The following is a 7,111-nucleotide window of genomic DNA, read 5'->3' as shown; positions in this document are numbered from 1 at the left end:
CCCAACAATCCCTGTTGGTGTGGTTGGCTGGTTTTTGGGGGGTGCCATGTATCTGGCACAAGCGATCGAGTATTCGGTCCAAGTTGGACGGGCCCTGGCTTCTTCCGCTGACCGGGTTTAGAGCCTCTGAATCCGGCATTTACTATCGTATCTTCAGCATTGTCACCGTTAATGCGGTGTTTATTCTTGTTGCGACGCGACCTGCCATTGTTGTCCTTGGTATCCGAACTACCAGGGTGTTTGGTCAAGTTGTTGCTTCGGGCTAGCCAGCTGTCCTCTCCCGCGCAAAAGCGGGTCATGAGTGATGTGAGGGCTGCCATGGATTTTGGCTTCTCCTGTCCTAGGTGCCGGGCAAGCCACTCGTCGCGGATGTTATGTTTGAAGGCTGCAAGGGCCTCTGCATCCGGACAGTCAATGATTTGATTTTTCTTGGCTAAGAACTGTGTCCAGAATTGTTTGGCCGATTCATCTGGCTGCTGAATTATATGGCTAAGGTCATCGGCGTCTGGTGGTCGCACATATGTGCCCTGGAAGTTATCGAGGAATGCGGCTTCCAGGTCTTCCCAACAACCAATTGATTCTGCTGTCAAGCTATTGAGCCAATGCCGAGCTGGTCCTTTAAGCTTGAGTGGGAGGTATTTGATGGTGTGTAGATCATCACCGCGAGCCATGTGGATATGGAGGAGATAGTCCTTGATCTAGACCGCGGGATCTGTGGTACCATCGTATGATTTGATGTTTACGGGTTTGAAGCCCTCAGGGATTTGATGATCCATTACTTCATCTGTGAAGCATAGTGGGTGTGCGACGCCTTTGTATTGAGCTATATCACGACGTAGCTCATATGAGCTTTGTCTACTTTGTTCGGCCCGGCCGGGGTTGCTGTATCCGGTGTGACGGTAATCATCCCAAGTCGTTGGGCGCCCACGCGATCTGTAGATTGATCTTGTTTGCTTTGCCTTATCCTCCAGTATATCGCGCAAGTCCGGCGCGTTCTCCCGTGCCTTGATACTTTTTGAGCGGCATCGGGGCGTGGCTTGAGCGGAGGGCCGAGAGGCTTCTCTGTCGCGGCCACGTGGTGGCCGGTCTGCCATGTCGTGCGCTGGTGATGCGGGTGCTTCCTCCTCTGATCGAGGCAACGGCCTGCGTTTGGGGTAGCTTTTGAAGGGGCGTTCGAGTTCGTACTCCTCGGCTGCAAGGACTTCGGTCCATCTATCAACTAGCAAGTCTTGGTCAGCTCTAAGCTGCTGCTGCTTTTTCTTGAGGCTGCTTGCCGTGGCCATGAGCCTTCGTTTAAAACGCTCTTGTTCGGCGGGATCCTCAGGCAGGACAAATTCGTCGTCGTTGAGGCTTGCCTCATCTTCGGAGGGAGGCATATAATTATCGTCCTCTACCTCTCTGTCTGCCTCTCTATCATGAGGGCTGGCTTCTCCCTTCTCCTGTGCTGAATCCTGCTGGAGGGGGTTGTCTTCGGCACTGTCCGGGGTGTTATTATCTCCCGTGCCGGAATCACCGTTTTTGCTGTGGAGGGATTTAGAGCGGCGCCGCTGACGCCGGCGCTTGGGATGTTTCTTAGAGGGGTCATCCTCCGCTGTTCCATCGCCATTCCCATCTTTTGGGATGTCCACCATGTATATGTCGTATGACGAGGTGGCCTTCCAGTGCCCTATAGGTGCTGGTTCTTGGTTGTCTCCTACATCGTCGTCCATACCGTCGATGTCTTCGGAGTCGAAGTCGAGCATGTCGGTTAAATCATCGACAGTGGCTACAAAGTGGGTGGTGGGTGGGTGTTGAATTTCTTCGTCGTCCGCATCCCAACCCTCCTGACCATAGTCCGGCTAGGGCTATCCTGATAAAGAGAGAGACTTTAGTGAATTCAGGATGTCGCCAAGGGGCTGAGTGCTGAAAGATGTCCGCGGCGGTGAACTCCATAACCGGCGCCCAATCGGATTCGACTGGCAGGGGCGCGGGAGGTTCGGAGTCCGGAGAGGAGTCCGGCACCTCAGAGTCACGGGCTTTGCAAAGGACAAGGGTTGTGTTCGGCTCAATCGCCGCAGAGATCGTAGCCCCCGAGGCGGTGTCCAGCCACTCATCCTCGATCGGCGAAGTCGGCTCCGAACTAAGGGTCGGAGCGGACGCTGGTGCGGCCTCCAAGAGACTGTTCGGCAGTAGAGCTAGATCATGCCCATCGAGACAGTGCGGCGCGCTTGACAGAGGAACTCTCAATGAAAGCACCAATGTCGGTGTCAAAACCGGGGGATCTTGGGTAGGGGGTCCCGAACTGTGCGTCTAGGCGGATGGTAACAGGAGACAAGGGACACGATGTTTTTACCCAGGTTCGGGCCCTCTCGATGGAGGTAATACCCTACTCCTGCTTGATTAATATTGATGATATGGGTAGTACAAGAGTAGATCTACCACGAGATCAGAGAGGCTAAACCCTAGAAGCTAGCCTATGGTAAGATTGTTGTTCGTCCTACGGACTAAAACCCTCCGGTTTATATAGACACTGGATAGGGTTAGGGTTACACAGAGTCGGTTACATCGGTAGAAGATCTACATATCCGTATCGCCAAGCTTGCCTTCCACGCCAAGGAAAGTCCCATCCGGACACGGAACGAAGTCTTCAATCTTGTATCTTCATAGTCCAGGAGTCCGGCCACCGGTGATAGTTCGGCTATCCGGACACCCCCCAGTCCAGGACTCCCTCAGGGCCCCAGACTGACAACATCATGCCACCACTCTCTTTAGTACCGGTTCATGGCACGAATCAGTGCTAAAAGTTCGGCAAGAACTAGTACTAATGAGAGCGGCCCTCCAAGCCGTTCGAACTGACACTAATGGACACATTAGTGCCGACTCAAATTCAAACCGGGACTAATGAGCTGAAGATTTGACCCCTTTTCTACTAGTGGCTATTGAAGACAGACCACGATGATGTTGATGTCGTCGTAGACGTGGTGCCTTATCATTTTCAGGTCATGTACACTGATCTCTCTCTTCTTTGTGGCTCTCTTCAAGGCAGCCGACACTAATCGATTTTCTGTACCCCACACAAATTATTTCGCACAACCTCAGTGTCATTTCATATGCCCAACGGATCATTCATACAAGGTGGAAAGATTCAATGTTGCTGATGTTAATCATAAGCTACCATTTCTTATGTTTTTGAAGATGATTTGCACAACAGCACCATCGCTGAGATGCTCCCAAAGACCATCTGAGTCAAATATCAGAAACAAATCTCTTGGCTTCAGCCAGATGAAAGCTGAGTGGTTTCCATTGACTATAGTGTTTTGTAATAATATTTGGCAAGTCGTCCCAAGGCTTGATTCAGCAAAGTAGTTGATGCAATGAAAAGGTACATCTAGTTGGTACATGCATAAGTGATCTACAACACGTAATGATAGTTTGCACTCGACGTAGAATTGCAAAGTTGCTGTTAATCTTCTTAGACATGAGATGTTGATCCTCTAGTTGGGTTTGTTTCTGTGATATAGTGCTAGAGAAATAAATAGTTCTTCTACTCTTATCCTTGGTGGTATGTTCCATGTCACCTCTGCTACACGTGGTCACCTAGGCTGGACATGCTGTTGATTCCTTACAGATTTCTTAGCTGATTTATCCAAGAAAATTAAGGTGACTGATCTCTGTGGATGAGTGCGAGAGTGCCCGATGAATGGATTGGTCTTAGTTATTCTCAAGGAGTTGCCTTCCTTATGGCCTAGTTTGGGCATGGGCCCATCCGACAATAAAAGAGTTTGAATTATCTTTTTTAGAATAAAATTGGATACTTGCAACTTTAATACGGTGCTTTACCCAATTGAAACTGTTAAGATTGGCTTCGTAAAAATGCCACCCAGTTCATTTGCACTTTTATACAATGCTATTTCTCCTTTTTCCATTGCTTTTCTTGTCTTTTCCATTTTATTGCAACTGAAAAGACCAAAGTGCCCTTGATGATATCTATCCTTATCTGATGCGTGTGGAGTGGTTGGATATGATTTCTCAAGCTAGCTCATTCTTGTCGTCACTGGTGGCTCCTCGCTGTACCTCACTGCTCCCTGCGCAAGCCACCGCAGCGCTCCGCCATAGCTTGCCCATGCCCGTGCGAGCAATCGTAGCTCCCGCGCCTGTGTTCACACACGCCCTGCTGATGCCCACCGCGGCTCGTCGCCCGTGCTTGTGCACTTCTGCATGCGTCAGCGCAGTTCGTCCTCGCCTCACGGATGCCTACGCGAGCTCACCATGTGTTTCCCCCCACGCCTGCGAGCGATAGCGCAGCTCTCGGCAGGTGCTTGCCCTCCCCTGCGCGTATTGGTGCAGCTCACCCTCCCCTGTTGGAGAACCATTCTAGTGGCGAAGGTGGTGCTGAAGAGGGGATGGATGCCTTGTGCAGGTCCAGAGAAAGTGCCGTGATGGCAGAAGCACCCGGAGGAGATGTATGCGTTTGAAGGTCGTGAAGATGTTGAATGCAAGCAACATATATGTCATGTTTGTTGTAATATTTTGCTTGATTATGGGTTATAATTTGGAAATTACATCAAGAATAGAATGTCACCTTTTGTTTCACAGCCTGGCTTCTATCTTCAATCTGTAATACCTTTTTAGTTGGTGCAAATTGATCCGAATTGTGATGCAAAGTTCTTAGTATAAGTTACCTATAATCCTCCAGTGCTGCTTATATAAGTTTTTTGAAAGAGAATAGATATGATACATCTGTATGGAAAAGAAGCAATAAATAAAATTAATTTGCTAGATTTTAAAATCACAACCCAATATTTTAGTGTTTAGTAAATTGGTAGCATCATCACAAACACCATGGAGACAGAGTTATTTTTGTCTAATTAGTTAATTAACATACATGAACAGATAGACTGGATGAAGTATGTGTGCATCACCCCTCTATCTAATATTTATCGCAAGCACCAAAATAAATTATCTTGAGTCTAGTTTTGTACAGAAGGCCCAACTGGTGGAGCTAGCATAACTTCCATAAGTCAGTCTTGGTAGGAACTCCCGTACTAACCTGAAAACAATAAAATGAAAACAGGTTACTAAAATTCAGAAGCAAACAAAGCAAAAGATAGGTTTTCTCCAACCAGATAATCTTTTTTTCTTTTTACCAACAGAGAATCAATTATGTCCTAGTTAAGCCCAACTGGTGAAGCCCAACAGAGAATCAAGTATGTCCTAGTTAAGCCCAATTATGTCCTGGATACTAACCTGAAAGAAAGCACATCTATATCCAAATTGCCAAAACGATGACAAGGTCCAGAATTAGTTTTGCAAAAAGGCATGAGCAATCCTCATGTTTCACCATAGACAATCAATCCCATTTATTTTAAATTTTAGATGAGAAGATGTCGTTATCAGCTCATATAACCTTCAACACAAAAATGGGGCCACGTATCTATGAGTGAGATTTGCGAATAAACATTGGAAACTTCCCTATGGAAGAGGCATAATGTGATGTGCCGTAGAAGATGCATTTTTCTCTGCTCTATGTTGACCTAGCAACATCCACTGTCTAGTTGCATCTAGTAAAATGTTAGGATTTCAACTTTATATAGTGTTTGAGATACTACTAAGCACTGCTAACTACTAAGAAACCATAGAAGAGAAACTAATAATTGAGCTATCATGAACAGCTTACTTACCCTCTAAAGCGACCTAATAAGGAGGAAAGCTCTCTTTTCTCAAGATAAAATTACTTCGATACCTGTAGAAGAAAACTTATGAACACAGGGATATGAATCATATAAGAAAGATAACAGGATAAGATCACTGGAATACCTCAAACTGGATAAAAAGGGGAGACCATGTCAAAGTCGATGTATCAAACACATTAGTGGGCATCACTTTTAGAAAGAACATGTCTTGCACACCAAGGATAAAGGGAAGAAGCATCCAGCACACGTGAGGCAGCAATCCACGACAAGCATAGTACCTGCAAAACAAATTAGGCAGGACATAAACAATACAATGTCATTAGGTGAAGAGGAATCACATAAAAATGAAAGAAGCAAGAGAAGAAAATGAACACCCAGGAAGCAGCCAAAATAGCCCATGAAACATCCAAAGGAACAGAAGAGGCAAGAAGAAGAAACCAAAGGAGGAAGAGGAGATGCAAAAGGATCCAAATGCAAAAAGATTCAAGGTAGATCAAATCCACTGGTACGGGAGGCACACGAGGTACCTTCTATAGCTCACCAATCCGCAGCAACCGGACCATGCTGAGGATAAAGTTAGCAAACCTAACCAGATCCCTACGAATCACGATAAATAGACCTAGATAAGCAGCGGGAAAGAGGAACCAGCATCTCCCTCCTCACCTGCTCTGTTCGGTCGAGCCATGGATGACCTTGCGGGCGGCTCCTCAGCAATCTGGATGCGCCGCCTGACCTGCTCGCCACGGTGGCCCTCCTTGTCCTGGATCGTGATGAGGGGAGGAGGATAGGAGAGGGTGGGGGCGCTCCTCTTGCCGTGTGCACGCGAGGACGACGGTGACGACACCGTGGAAGTGGGCGGCGGCGGTCTGTCGGGCTGGGCGAAGGAGATGGCCGCGGTGTCGGGAGCTGCTAAGGTTAGGGATTGGGTGGAGGTGGCGTCGAGGAGGAGAAGGGACGAGCGAGTGCGGGAGGAGGCGGCGGCCAGGTCTCCACCACGGGAGTGGCCCGATTTTATACCACCTTACATGAAATGTCTAAAATTCCCTTGGCGGGTAAGACTAATTACGCGTGGTGGCACGCCGGGAGTGAAACTGCGCGGGGAGGCAGTAACTATTCATTATAGCAGTAGCTCCAGGTCGATCCGACGGCCGAGGTTTTCCAGGAGCGAGATCCTACGGTCCAAAACGCATCAGCAATCCGATCCAACGGCCGAGATGCCCTGAGCTCTGAGAAGCCTCAGGTTCTCCCAACATACTTATTACAGGATGTTTTCCGTTCACAAGCTAACTCCTCTGAATATCTCTACACATGCCCTTCCTGTACACCCATGAATGCAAGTCAACAAGGTCAAGTCCTCCCTGCAAAAAAGCCTGCCTCATCTGTCTTAAAGGACACTGTACATCCTTCACTACACGCTTACACAAACTCTGGACCCACAC

General features: G+C 48.0%; 1 long non-coding RNA gene across 1 annotated transcript; it reads right to left on the bottom strand.

Moving 5' to 3' along the window:
* Positions 1-4,781: 4,781 nt before the first annotated feature.
* Positions 4,782-6,643, bottom strand: LOC123116736 (uncharacterized). Its single transcript, XR_006457164.1, has 4 exons — positions 6,336-6,643; positions 5,797-5,950; positions 5,661-5,722; positions 4,782-5,029 (listed from the first exon to the last, which is right to left on the bottom strand). It is a non-coding gene; the product is annotated as an uncharacterized lncRNA (long non-coding RNA).
* Between the last annotated feature and the right edge of the window lie 468 nt (positions 6,644-7,111).

This window comes from Triticum aestivum, chromosome 5B, assembly GCF_018294505.1.
Source record: "Triticum aestivum cultivar Chinese Spring chromosome 5B, IWGSC CS RefSeq v2.1, whole genome shotgun sequence".
Classification (NCBI taxonomy): domain Eukaryota; kingdom Viridiplantae; phylum Streptophyta; class Magnoliopsida; order Poales; family Poaceae; genus Triticum; species Triticum aestivum.
Note: the sequence above shows the minus strand (reverse complement) of the source record. Positions and strands in the feature narration are given on the sequence as shown.